This window comes from Pteropus vampyrus, unplaced genomic scaffold, assembly GCF_000151845.1.
Source record: "Pteropus vampyrus isolate Shadow unplaced genomic scaffold, Pvam_2.0 Scaffold227, whole genome shotgun sequence".
NCBI lineage: Eukaryota > Metazoa > Chordata > Mammalia > Chiroptera > Pteropodidae > Pteropus > Pteropus vampyrus.
The window spans coordinates 457,021-469,863 of NW_011889008.1; the positions used below are offsets into that span (position 1 = coordinate 457,021).

The following is a 12,843-nucleotide window of genomic DNA, read 5'->3' on the forward strand; positions in this document are numbered from 1 at the left end:
CTCGGGCCGCACGAGCCCGCAGACGCCCGCAGACGGCCGCGGGCGGCAGCGCGCTGGGCCTCTGCGGTCACCCGCAGCCTGGGAGCTGGACCTGCCCTCGCTAAGCACCCAGCACCGCCAGGCTCAGCACTGTCGGTTTCCACCGCAGTGAAACGGTTACGCGGTGGCACGGGCTCGGTGTTTCGTGATGGGCGGAACCCCCGCGGACGCGCTGCGGCCCGGAGCGCAGCACCCACTGCCCGGCCAGCGGGCGCCCTCCGTGCGAAACGCGCCTCCCGTGGAGGAGACGCGCCGGGTCAGGATCCGGACGCCGTGCGGCTTGCAAAACGCGAACGACCGGGGGAAGGTCAGTCCCAGCAGTGACAGCGTGGGCTCCCAGGGGTCGTCGCAAAACCTAAACTACAACGAGCTGCACCTTTCAGCCTCGGCTACAGGAGGCACCGTGGACCATGCGGTCCACATGAGGGACTGTCGTGAGGACCACGAGGAGCTGTCACACTTCTGCGACGCGCGGCTGGGCGACAGGACTGGGGACCAGCCCGGTGCTCTATTATTTGCTGATAACAGCGAAGAACAATTAGAACTGAAAGACATCGTTTAGGTATAGAAGTTCAGTGTGAGTGGAAGGACTTGAGAGGAAGCTGGGCCTCCACGGAGCAGGGACGTACACGTCTGGGGCAGGAGCTTGCTGAGCAGAGCCCCAGGCGGGAGGCGGTTGGGGCAGCCGTGCATGTGCGCATGCGTGCGTGTGTAAAATCTCGTTCTAAAGGAAATGGAAGTTAATGTGTCCCTCCGCATGTAACATTTACATGAATTAATTGCCATAAATGTGTTTGCGATTATAGTACTAATTCCTAGGGGTTCAAACTGCTTTGAACCGTTAAGTATAGCAGAACATCCTAATCAGAAAAAAATACAGTAGTTTCATTAAACACTCATTGATATGTCGGGGAGGTTTCTGGTGGTGTTGAGACAAGTATGAAAATGGTGAGGAAATCATTTAAAAAAACACAGTCTGTTGATAGAAAGAGCAAATAATCAAGCCTGATGAATGTTCCCAAGCCACTGAAGCCACTGCTGACAGAGTGGCCATGGAGTGTTGTCCCAGGCCTAGTGCTCTGTGCCCTGGCTTCACACCTAGTGCTCACAGCCTGGCACATTCACCACTCTACCTGGCTTTCGGAAGCGTCACTGCAATAAATGATTGGTGTTCGGAGCACGTGTCGTCCGCTGTCACCAGACTAATAGGAGGCTACAGGAAGTGTTCGCCTACTTTTCAAGTGTTTTCACCAACACAGAGCGTCCGCCAGGTGCAGGGAGCCCGGCCCGCAGACATAAAGAGGGCGAGCTTATGGCGTTGCACCAGTGTATCTCAGCTCTATCCTCTCTGGGTAGACGCAAGGCACCGGGATAAAATGACAGGCGATGCCGGGCCCTGCGCAGTAGGACGTAAGGACGTAAGGACGGCACGGTTCTGAGGACAGGAGTCACTGAGGGCTGGGACAGGCAGGCAGGCGGGGCTCGCGCTGGGCTCCCACCGTTCCGAGACCTCAGTGCGCATCCACTGTACGCCAGGTGCAGGCCAGACTGGACACACAGCAGTGAGCAAACGGGCAGCCATGGCTGCCGCGAGACCTTCTGGAGCTGCACCAGAAGCTGCTCACAAGGCAGACAGCATCACTGCTCTTTACCTCGGGGAGCTGGATGCAGACAGAAGGGACCCCAGACCCAAGTTTTACACGGGTTTGCTGTTTCCCCCAGGAGCTGTGTGCTGAGCATCCGGCACACGCCAGATGCAGGTGCGGGAAGAGGGCGGAGAGCCTGGCCACGGGGCACCTTCGGTGCTTATCTGGCTGGAGGACCCACAGCCACATGGGAATAAATACACAGCACGTGTGCTAACGTGGGGTGAGGGGTCCGAGAGAGGGGCAGGAAGGCCAGAGGAGGAGGAGACGTGTGGCCAGGGGCCAGAGTGACATCTGGGCAAAGAGCAAGGACAATGGCCCCAAGGCAGGAATATGCCCGTCGCATTAAGTGAAATGGGAAACCACCAGGCGTGTCAGGTGAGGTGAATGGTCCCGCATAACTCCTGAAAAGATGAGCCTGTCTGCTGTATGGGACAAAACTGGAAGCAGGGAGCCTCTCCCGCAATGACCCAGGCTACAGGAAGGGTGGCTGGGCCCGCACGCGCCTCAAAGCTTCCTGCGTGAGTGGCCAGTTAACTACTTTGGGGAACACTTGTCAACCCTCCACATTTAAGAGCAAAATTTTTATCATGTTTAAATAGTTGCAAGGATGTAATTTCCCAAATATTATAAATATTGACTTTTAAAATGAAACCATGACATCATTCCTTAAATGTCTCCAGTGGAGCCTCAATGTCACTGCGATTTGAAACCCACTATCACACAAACACACAAACAACATGTTCTGTTAAGTCCTTTTCTCCCAAACTCTTCCATTCCAATTCCCTCACAAATTTTCTTCTACATACAGTGAGTTTTGACTCTTGAACATAATTTATTGATTACTCTATTATTTATGGGGGGATTAATTGGCAATTTCCTGTGAACATAATTCTCAGGTTAAAAACGTTCCTCCTCAGTTGAATTAGTATTACAACTATTATTAACACATAATTGATTGAAGCAGCATAAATATGTGCAAGTTTCGATTAAAAAGTTGAATTATATTGGAGACTTATCTCCTAATATGCCTGGGACTTTTTTTCCTGACAGTTCTTATGTCCAGTGATGAGAATTACTAGAGGCAGGGTTACAGGATCAGTATTCTGCCTATTTTTCCATAATTGTGTGCACATAAATAAGCATGACTAGAGGAAGTTTGATGACAGCAACTTGGCTACATTCTTTGAGCATCTCTGGTTAACAGCACTGCATGACAGCTGGACAGAGACTGCAGAGGTCTCAGCAGTGAGAGACACTGGAGTAAAGGGAAGAGCAACCCAAGGTCAGCTGAGATGCCAGAAAGGCCACACCCTGGGGCAGAGGGATACAATACACACCAGGAACAAAAAACTAAAGTCTCTCAGATGCAGAATTTACTGGATTTGCTGAACACCAGACTGGATGCAGCTGAAGGGAGGGTTTTTCAACTTAAAGTCTCATCGACAGAAATCATCTGAATCAAAACGCAGAGAAAAATGACGAGAGAAAAAGACAATGGAAAAGAACATTAGAGCCCTCTGGGACAGGATCAAAATGTCTCACGTACCTAAAACTGGACTTTCGAAGGGAAGGGAAAAGAAAATGAAGCAGAAGAAATATCTAAAGAGAAGACATGCGAGAATTTTACAAATTGATGAGAACACACCAACCACAGATCCAAAAAGTTTAGCAAACCCCAAAGAGGACACATTCAAAGAAAAACACATGGAGGCATATTTGCTGAAACCCGAAAGTAAAAAGTCCTTAAAGAGGACAAAGGAAAAAACAGACATAGCAAGTTCTGGGAAACTGCCGTAAGAATGACCCCTGACTCCTGATCAAAAGCAACGGACGCCAGAAGACAAAGAAATGATGTCTGTGAAAAGCCGAAAGTAAAACGGAAGTCGCCGAGGCCAGAACCCAACACCTAACAAAAATGCCCTTCGAAAATTAAGGTGATGAACGGTGTTCCCAGATAAACAGAAGCTGAAAAGCGTTCGTCACCAGGAGACTTGGCCTTCGCAAGGACTGCAGGAGGCCCTTCAGGCCAGGGAAAAACACTCCGAAGCGGAATCCCGCGTGAACTGTGCGGGCAACTGTGAAAGGCATTTAAGATAATGGCTTCAGAAAATTATTGAACGAATGCTTGAAGTTAATTTGAAAATAACGTGTTGTAAGTTTTAGCGCAACCGCTGTCCCACACGATTTCCTGCGATACCAGGGATGTTCTCTACACAGAGCGCCTGCCTGAGGGGCTGAATTTTAAAACTATTTAATTGTAATTAGTTTAACTTTATACTTAAACAGCCACGTTTAAGGAATGGCTACCGAACTGGACAGTGCGACCTGCAGAAATACAGAACATGACCAGAAGAGCAGAAGGGCAGGAGCAGGTAGGGAGTCGACACTGTCTCGCTGTGTTAAGGTTCTTAGTGGTGGATGAAGTGATATTATGTTACTTCAAAGTGGACTGTGATACGCGAAGGGTACATACTGTAACTTCTAGATCGACCACTATCATAAATCAGTATAAAAATATGATATATATAAAAAAAGTAGCATAGAAGACATAAAGTGGAATGTTAACAATACGTGAACAAGCCAAGAGGAGGCGAGAAGGAATAAAGCTCAGATGGAACAAATACCGAGCAGCGAGGCGGTAGATTAGAGCCGCCTGCTCAGTCACTACGTCGAATGTGAACTGCAGAGCACGACGATCTGAAGCCGGACTTTAGGCTGATGGAGAAAACACCCTAACTCCCGAGTTTCCCAAACGCACCCTCGGTCCGTAACCAAGATGAGCTGCAAGTACAAGAAAGGAGAAGAGACGCCGTGCACGTCCCAATCATAAGGATGCGGCAACATCCACGCCAGACCAGGAGTCCTAGTGAGGGACTGTCACGAGAGGGGCGGTTCGAAGGACACGCCAACAGAACCAAAAGAAGAAACGAGAACTCACAAGTATGGCCCTGGTTTTCCCACGCAGGCAGAGGTCAGGCAGGGCGCCATCTGCAGTGTCATCAAACAGCTCGCCCACCTCTCCAGCGGTCCTGCTGCATGGCTAGGTGGCCGGTGGCAAAGTCAGATGGAAGGGCAAACCGGGCAGCAGTCTCGGCACCCCTCTGCCCCCGGCCCTCCCCCTGCCGACTGCTGTGGCTGAGGACACACCGCCCGTCTGCACCTCGGTCCCCTCACCCACTAGTGGGCCACGCACAGGCTGCTCTGGGGCGGCCCTTCCGCCCTAAGCGCCACTCCAAGGAGACTCTAGGCTACCCTGCGACGCTCCCGGTTTGAGGACACAGCTTCTAGAAGGCGAGAGCCATGCTGGGCCCCACAGCCGCAGTGTCTGTGTCGGGCGGTCCTGCGGCGAAGGTGCTATCAGAATGCGCCGTTTATTTACAATGCGCGCAGTGTTTCCCTGCACGCCAGCTACGTTCTGGGGACTGTCTGGATGTTGGCTCAGGCTGTCCCCACCATACGCCTGCAGGTGACACATGCTCTGACTGCCCGCGTGTTACCTGGCAGCAGAGGGCACAGAGAGCAGCATGACCGGGAGAGGCAACAGTGAGGCTCCCGGTGCCGAGCAGCGCCACGCACAACAAAGCGGGGTGTTCCGGTAGCTGGGAAATGTCATGCTCTTTAAGAAACGAAATTGAGAGTGAAATCCAGCACTCCAACTGGTTTCATTTAACAAAATAACACGGACGACGTGTGGTCAAGTCCTGTGGTTTTAAGACGACAAAACTATGTTTCATAATTTGGCTCGTCGGTATCTACCGGATGCGAGCCAGGCCCTGTTCCCTGTCCCCCACTTCTCCCCACGGCTCCCTCCAGAGCCGAGAGCATGACGCCCCTGCCTCTGCCACGCCCCACACGACGGCCACCGTCATCCATTCCATGGTCTACCTTTGCGTGGACATCTGCCCACACCCAGGTTCCCCCTCCTCCCCATCCACCCAGTGCCCTGGTCTTGCATAAAGTACCCCCTCGCTGTGGCAACCCCGTGGCTGTCCCTCCAGGGCCCAGGACTCTCCAGCTCGGGTGCGTAGCAGTTATGTGACATTCAATAACTTCTTGCCTCGTGATGCTTCTCGTTGCCTTCCCCGCATTGCTGTTTACTTTCTGTACCTTTTCAGGTGTGTACTCACCTCCTCGCTCTCCCGCGAGTAAATGCTTTGGCTGCAGAGACCTGGAGTTCTACCTCTGCATCAGGTGGAGACAAATATTCTTATTTTGGCCAAGCTTTCCGAGAAAATATAAGGTATGTTCATTAAAGCATGGCCCTGCCGTTAAGCAGTACTGTAAATTCAAAACACATCATCTTGGATGTAAGCTCTATAGTAGTAAGTTATAAATTTCATATTTCTACTTTTCTTCTTTACAGAAACACAAATCCTACAGTGTAAATAAACCCAGGTAACCATAAACTCGCTGCCACCCAGGATTCTGGGATGAAATGTTCTCTTTGACCCAACATTCCGCGCTCAGAGGCGGGTTGTGGCCGCAGCTACCCGTGTTCCTGCCTCAGCATCTCCGCAGCATCAGGCAGGTAGCAGGTATTTCATGTGTTTGTCAAATCACAGGCCTACTTGATAAAGAAATGTGGGGCGGGGGGCAGGTCGGGAGGAGGACCCAGGCCTCCAGGGACCAGTCAGCAGGAGCAGTCTATGGCTCCTGTTGCTACTGCTGCCACTCACAACGCGAGGCCACTTCGGCCACCCTTAGTCCCCGATGCTGTTGTGGGCACTTCACACACGCTAAGTCCTTGATTCCCCCAGCCACCACGGGTGACCATTGAGACTTGTGATGATGGGAGGCGCAGCCCCTGGCTGGGGCTGGTCCCTTGGCTGACGTGGGCTGGCTGGGAAGCTCTGAGGCCAGTTCCAGGGCACCCGAGCAGGGCTATGTCTACCTTCCTCCCACCCTACCCCTTGGGGGTGGCACTGGAGTGGACTTGGAGATACACGGAAGAGGGTGTGGGGGTGCATGATGCGTTCTGCAGTCCCTTCAGCCCAGTTGTGCCTGGCCACAGCCTGGGCACTCGCCTGGCTAGGGCTTGTCCCAAGGGGGTCTGTCCTCCAGCCCCAGACGCCAGGAGCACGTGGTAGGAAAATAAGCTTTGAAATACTGTGAACCGGCACACAATCTGTGCCAAACTCCCCCGACATCGGATGTCCCAACTGAACAAAGGGACTGTGTCCCCGAATGCTGGCCAGATGGGAGCATGCTCATGTAGGGACACAGTCCACACAAGAGCCCATCTCGTCACAGCAAACGATTCTCCCTTACAGCAGTTTCTCAGAACGCCGGTGCTTGTGGGGCACGCGCCTGCAGCTGCACCACTAGCAGACACAAGACGCGAGAGGTCACGTCTTCGCAGCTGGGCATTTCAGATCGAGTCTTCGCATACCTGAAGCATCTCATCCTGACAAAGTCTGGGAGTTTCAGAAGAAATAACACTCACATTGGTAATGACACAGCAAAATGGCCTGAAAGGAAAACACGTTTCAGTGACAAAGCTTTACACTCTCAAGTACGTCAGTGTATGTGGCATATGATTATTTTATTATACAATCGTGGGCTAGGACTACACAGAGGCACTGTTAAAATTTGAGTTGCACTTGTGTTTGCCTTAAGGTCACATTAACTTTGTATACTTTTTTTGGAATTATTGATCATACCAAAATTCAAACGTGACCAGAAACTGGAAGAATAAAAAAAAAAAAAAAAAGTCTGGTAGAAATTTTGAAATGTCAATTAAAAGTGGAATTAAAAGCACTAATGGTGAAAATCATGAAGGAAAAGAATCATGATAGCTAAGAAAACAAGGGTAATGAAAATGACAACACAGAGTTGAAAGACAGTACAAGGATCAGGACGCACCGAAACAGGAAGCAAAAAAGCAGAAGGAAAAGCAAAGCAGGAAGATGGTGGTAACGGAAAGGAAACCCACAGGGCCTCCAGTCGGTGGGACGCAGCGGGGTGGCCCCGACCCCCTGATTTTTGAAGCCTGTTGACTTCAGGGAGCACTGAGGCTTCATCATGCCTGTATGTATTCTCCCAACACTGTTCAGCGAAAAATTCATTAGTTCAAAATTGTGATCCCATTTACAGAGAATCAACTATAACATGCAACGGACCAAAGAGATGCTTCTCAAAAGACTTTGAGAGAATTATTTTCTGATAGGAACACTGCTACGTGATGGTGCTTAGCCCACTCCACGCCCGCACGCTGCCTGTAGTTTCGCTTGCACACGCTTTTCAACCAGACGGACACGACTTATGACGGTCTTTAGAACGCTCAAAAATCACAAACTCTCCACAGAGCACAATACCACGGTTATCTGGGCACACACAAATCACACAAAAACACAGCGGGCTCCTCAAAGGACCGTGGACGCAAGTAATGCACGCGATCTGATGAGTGAGTCATAAACGCAGAAAGTGATTTCCATTTCTTCCAGACTTGATATGAAATACTGCAATCGACAATGATATAAAGCTAATAAGCGGCTCTCAGGCCACAGCGGGTTTAAGACCCCGCCCTGCATCCAGACACCGGAAACACCCGAAGTCCTTCGGCTCTCACAGGAGAGGTTTGGCCAAATGGGATAGCAAGCCTAAAAGTGTGCGTTGCATTACTACTAAGAATGCAAAGCCGACCACCTTTTCTAACCTTTTAATAAAAGAAAAATTTGACCAACTGACATCTTTCACTCTATAAAAACAGTTCTACCAAATCATTACCATATCAAGAGTCAACTAAATCTTCACGCAAAAAAAAAAAAAAAAAAAAAGATACGTTAGAGGTGTTCTGGGCAGCTAATCAGTGAAATATTGCATTAATTGTATGAAGTCTGTAGTATTGGTCAGCTTTGCATAATTCGCCGCTCGCTGTGATTACTTTTCTTACTCCAATCAGCATTCGCACGCGCCATCTAATTTTGTATCCTCTTCCTTAAAGAGGACGCTCCAAATTGCACGAGTTGGGGCCCCAGCCATCCTGAGCTGGGCCGGGGCCTCCCTGACTCCGAGCATGATGGCGGACAGACATGGGGGGGGACGTTGGAGCCCCTGCTCCTGGGCCCGGGGACAGCGCAAGGACAGGGCGGGGAACGCGGGGCCGCAGGCCGCACGGGCCTGGTGGTAAAATCGGGTGCGAATCAGCGCGGCCCGCGGATAGTGGATACCGTGACGTCAACTGTCGCCGGAATCCTCAGATCCCACCCGCGCGCCCCCCGGGAACGCGACCGCGCGCTCGTCACCCCCGCGTCTCCAGGTGCGCAGGCGCGAACGTGCGCGCTCCAGCGGGGGCGGGGCGACAGCGCGCAGACGCCGTGACACGGCTGTACGCACGAGCACGTGACCGGCCGCCCACGTGACGGCCGCTGCCTGCGTCCGGCCTCGCGCCCCGGGAGCATCTCAGTCGGTCCTAAAACAGTGGGGGCCGCGGCAGGGCGTCTGTCACGCCGTCTGCTCCTTCCTTCGCCGCAGACGTGAACGGGGCCGTGACGGTGGGCCCCAATCGCGAGGCGCTGGGGGTGCGGGAGGAGTCAAGGCTGCTGCCTGCAAGGCTGACAGGGGCCGAAAATCAGGGCGTCTTCGTACGCGATTGGTAGTGCCAGGTGCTCGCTCGCTTTGCTCCTGTAACCGCAGTTTCGCGGGAACAGGCTCTAAATCCCTTTCCTCTGGGTGGCGAGAACGCGAAGAAAAGTAGTTTCGCCCGAGCAAATGCCTGTTGCTCGGTGCTGCCCCTGTAAAGCACGCGGTTTGGCCAGGGGCGGCGTTGTGTAGGCTGCAGTGGCAGTGGGGCTTCTGAAGGAAAGCAAATGACTCCTGGTCTGGAACTAGGGTTTATTCCAAAGTGGCCTCGCAGGTCTCCTGCAGAGAAAGGATCAGTGACCGCCCCCCACCTCCATCAGGTGACTGGCGGCCCTCTCTGCCCCACAGCCAGTATTGGGCTTTACCGTTGGCCACTAAATCCATGGAAACAGGCGTCACAGCCAGGGCAGGCTTGGTGTGGGGGAAAGGCGTCCACGTTGTCAGAGCCTAGGCATAGTCTCCTTCCCTGCCCTCAAGGCCACTTGGTCCGAAGATTAAACAAGCATCATTAAGGGGGCTGGAGAAAGTCTGCCCAGCAGCTGTGGATGACCTTGTCTACCCGGCTGAGCTTTCCCACACCGGAGTCTTTTGGATGTGTTCAGAGGAACATAAGTTTTCTCCAGGTTTGGGCCTGTCCAGGTCCGTCCATACTCACCAGCAAGGCTCTCTGACATCAGTTCTCAGATCTGGTTTCACTGAGTCCTGCACTGTGGCCCTGATGAAATGTGCTGCTTGGAGAGATCTCCAGCGGCCACCTTTTGTCTGTGTCTGTATCTGTACCTGTACCTGTACCTGCACGCCCGGATCTGTCCAGCTCAGACACCTTCTTTGCCGCTGTGGCGGTGATTCAGGCTCACAGTAAAGCACAGCGAGTGCATTTCAGGGAGCCTCACCGGGGGCCACTGCCCATCCGTCTTGATGTTCAGCCAGGGCCTGCCTGTCCATTGTGCCCTGCTGGGTGGGTCACCGATGCTGCAGAAATCCCTGCCAGCTGGCTTTGCCCAGGCCTTCACTTCAGGTCCTCCCTCACCCTCAACCTCCCTTGCTGCCTTTGGCAGCTGTGGACATGTATCTGGGGTCATGGCTGTTCCTTTGGTTCTGGTTGTCCTGTGTGCCTTCCAGACCCTCTACCTTCCTGTTCTGTAAAACCAACAAGAAGCTAGAAGGCAAGAGGGCTGAGCATGCAATGGGAGGCCTGGCAAAGGAGCTTGGAGGCGCAGGGGAGAGCGGCTGGGGTGGCCCTTGGCTCTTCCCTGCCCGGCGTGGGTCGAGTCCTTTCTGTGAGGTTCGCTAAGGAAAGCCTCAGCTCGTTTGGTGCCCACACCATCGGCCTCAGACCTCCCTGTCCGGGGACCGCCCTCAGGCCTCTGGGTTCTGACCACTCATTGCTGTGGCAAGTGCTGGCTTCCTTTAACCCTGCTCATAAACGTAGTTCACTCCGTTCCCTGCGGCCGTGTCTTGAGTGTACTGGCTGACACAGTGACCCCAGAAATGTGTCTGCTGCTTTCTCCTGGTGCTTCAGCTGATTGAGACACCCTACTATCTGTAACAACTTCCATGGATGCTTTTTACGTGAAAAGATTCAGCACAATTCAAGGAGTTTTACCTTTTTGACAGCGCAGCTTTATTTCTTCTTTAATGTATAAAGCTGAACAAGGAAATTCCTCGACGCTTTCACTTGCAGTGATTCAGTATGGAAGCAGCAGCCTTGCCCTAGTGGCCCCTGCGGGAGCCCACCCTCTGCCCCCCACTGACCCACGGGACTGCACGTCAGCCGGGAGGGCACAGACCTGTCACTTTCAGAGCCAGGAAGGGGGTGCCCCGACCCAGAGGTCGATGGGTCGAAACCATCCTCTGCCAGTAAACCCCTTTTGGTTTCCATTGTGACTTCTGGCTTTTGGGTCTTCAGCAGCAGAACCCACTCAGCCCTTAGACCCTCCTCTGCATGTCCACGTCCACGGCAAAACGTGCAGGGCCCACAGTGGCAGCTGGTTCCATGCCATCGTGGTCAGCACTCTAGACTGAACCCGATGATCTGAGATCAAATCTCAGGGGGACCCCTGTGTGCCTTTTGTCCCCAGACAGCCCTCTTTGCTGAACAGTGAGTTCTTAGAACTGATTTTAAGCAGTTCTGTATGGAAGGGATGGCTTTCCCTTTGCCTCTCTCCCTTCACTGGGGCGGAGGCCCCACAGTGGCGCCTGACACTGTGAGGCCCTGTGGTATAAGGGATGGCAGTCTAGAGTGCTGACCACGATGGCATGGAACCAGCTGCCACTGTGGGCCCTGCACGTTTTGCCGTGGACGTAGACGTGGACATGCCTTTGCATCCAGTGATCCAAGTTCAACTCCCAGTAGAAAGCACGTGGGTGTGGCCCTTCATCCTCTCCAGGGACCCTGCAGGTGAGGACCTCAGCACACGAGGGATTTCCTGATCTCTTTGTTCTAATGTCCATTTTTCCTTTTTGGTTTAGCTTTTAAAAAGGAGATGGGCAGGGAGTCCAACTGCATGTGTCCTGAGGTCCCTGTCAGCGCATAAACCCCACCCAAGCTCCCACTTCCCCAGGGGCCCAGCGTCTGGATGTGCAGTGATGTGCCAGAGCCCTCAGTCCCTGACACCAGCACCTCACAGGCCATGTGCCCATCTCCCGGGCACACACCAAACCCACTCATAAGCCCATACTCGTCTCTCTGTATTTACGTACACAACACGCATTTCAATTTAAAGACTTCAGTGCTGGCACCTGCCCTTGTTCTCAAAATGCGGCCCACCCTTATCCGAAGGCACTGGCTCCAGCCTGTCATGATGCCATCATGCTCTGCTGCCCTGAACAACACTGTTGAGGGCCACGTCGCAGGCAAACGCTACCTGGTGGTTACTGCTGGGAGCAGAGCGGTGCCCGTGTGGCAGGAGCAAGGTGCTACTAACGAGGCTGGCCCTGACGATGGGCGCCTTGTCCTTGACGGAGGGCTGCCTGCCCTGGTGGCGGGGCCTCTCCTGGACACCAGCCTGGAATCAGCGAAGAGCAGGCCTCATTGTAGGGCACGTTCAGAAGCCAGGGGCTCGGCCTCAGGCCCACAGGGGATGCGGGAGGCCGTGAGACTGGCGGTCCCCGCCTCCCACCCCAGGCCGGTGTCTGGACCAGGCCCTCAGGACAGGCAGGGACAAATGGAGGTGACCAGGCTCTTGCTGGGCCAGGACAGCTCATGGAGAGCAGTGCCATTCAGTGTGAGGCCAGCACACACCGAATACTAGCACAGGCACAGTTGGTGGCCAGGGACACCAGCAGCCCTGAGACTCGGGTCCAGCATTCCTGTAGGGTGGTTACTGTCCCCTCCTGGTACCTACTGGCACCACCCCTACAGACATGCTCTCCCTGAGCCTCCAGCCAGCCTGACACAACACCCTCACGCGGACAGCCTGCTGCCTAAGTCACGACGAAGGGATCCTAGCCTAGTGTCCTCATGCGAGTGGCAATTCCTCTGCCCAGCCCTGGGAGGGTGCACCGTGCTGTGTCACCTAGGAAGCACATCTTCCTTGTCGCAAGAGGCAGCCTTGGAAATAAGGGGCACGCA

General features: G+C 53.3%; 1 long non-coding RNA gene across 1 annotated transcript; it reads left to right on the plus strand.

Annotated features, from left to right (window-relative positions):
* Nucleotides 1-7: 7 nt before the first annotated feature.
* Nucleotides 8-8,371, plus strand: LOC111728766. The gene is made up of 4 exons (XR_002775942.1): nt 8-5,039; nt 5,804-5,928; nt 6,052-6,223; nt 6,959-8,371. It is a non-coding gene; the product is annotated as an uncharacterized LOC111728766 (long non-coding RNA).
* Nucleotides 8,372-12,843: the final 4,472 nt, after the last annotated feature.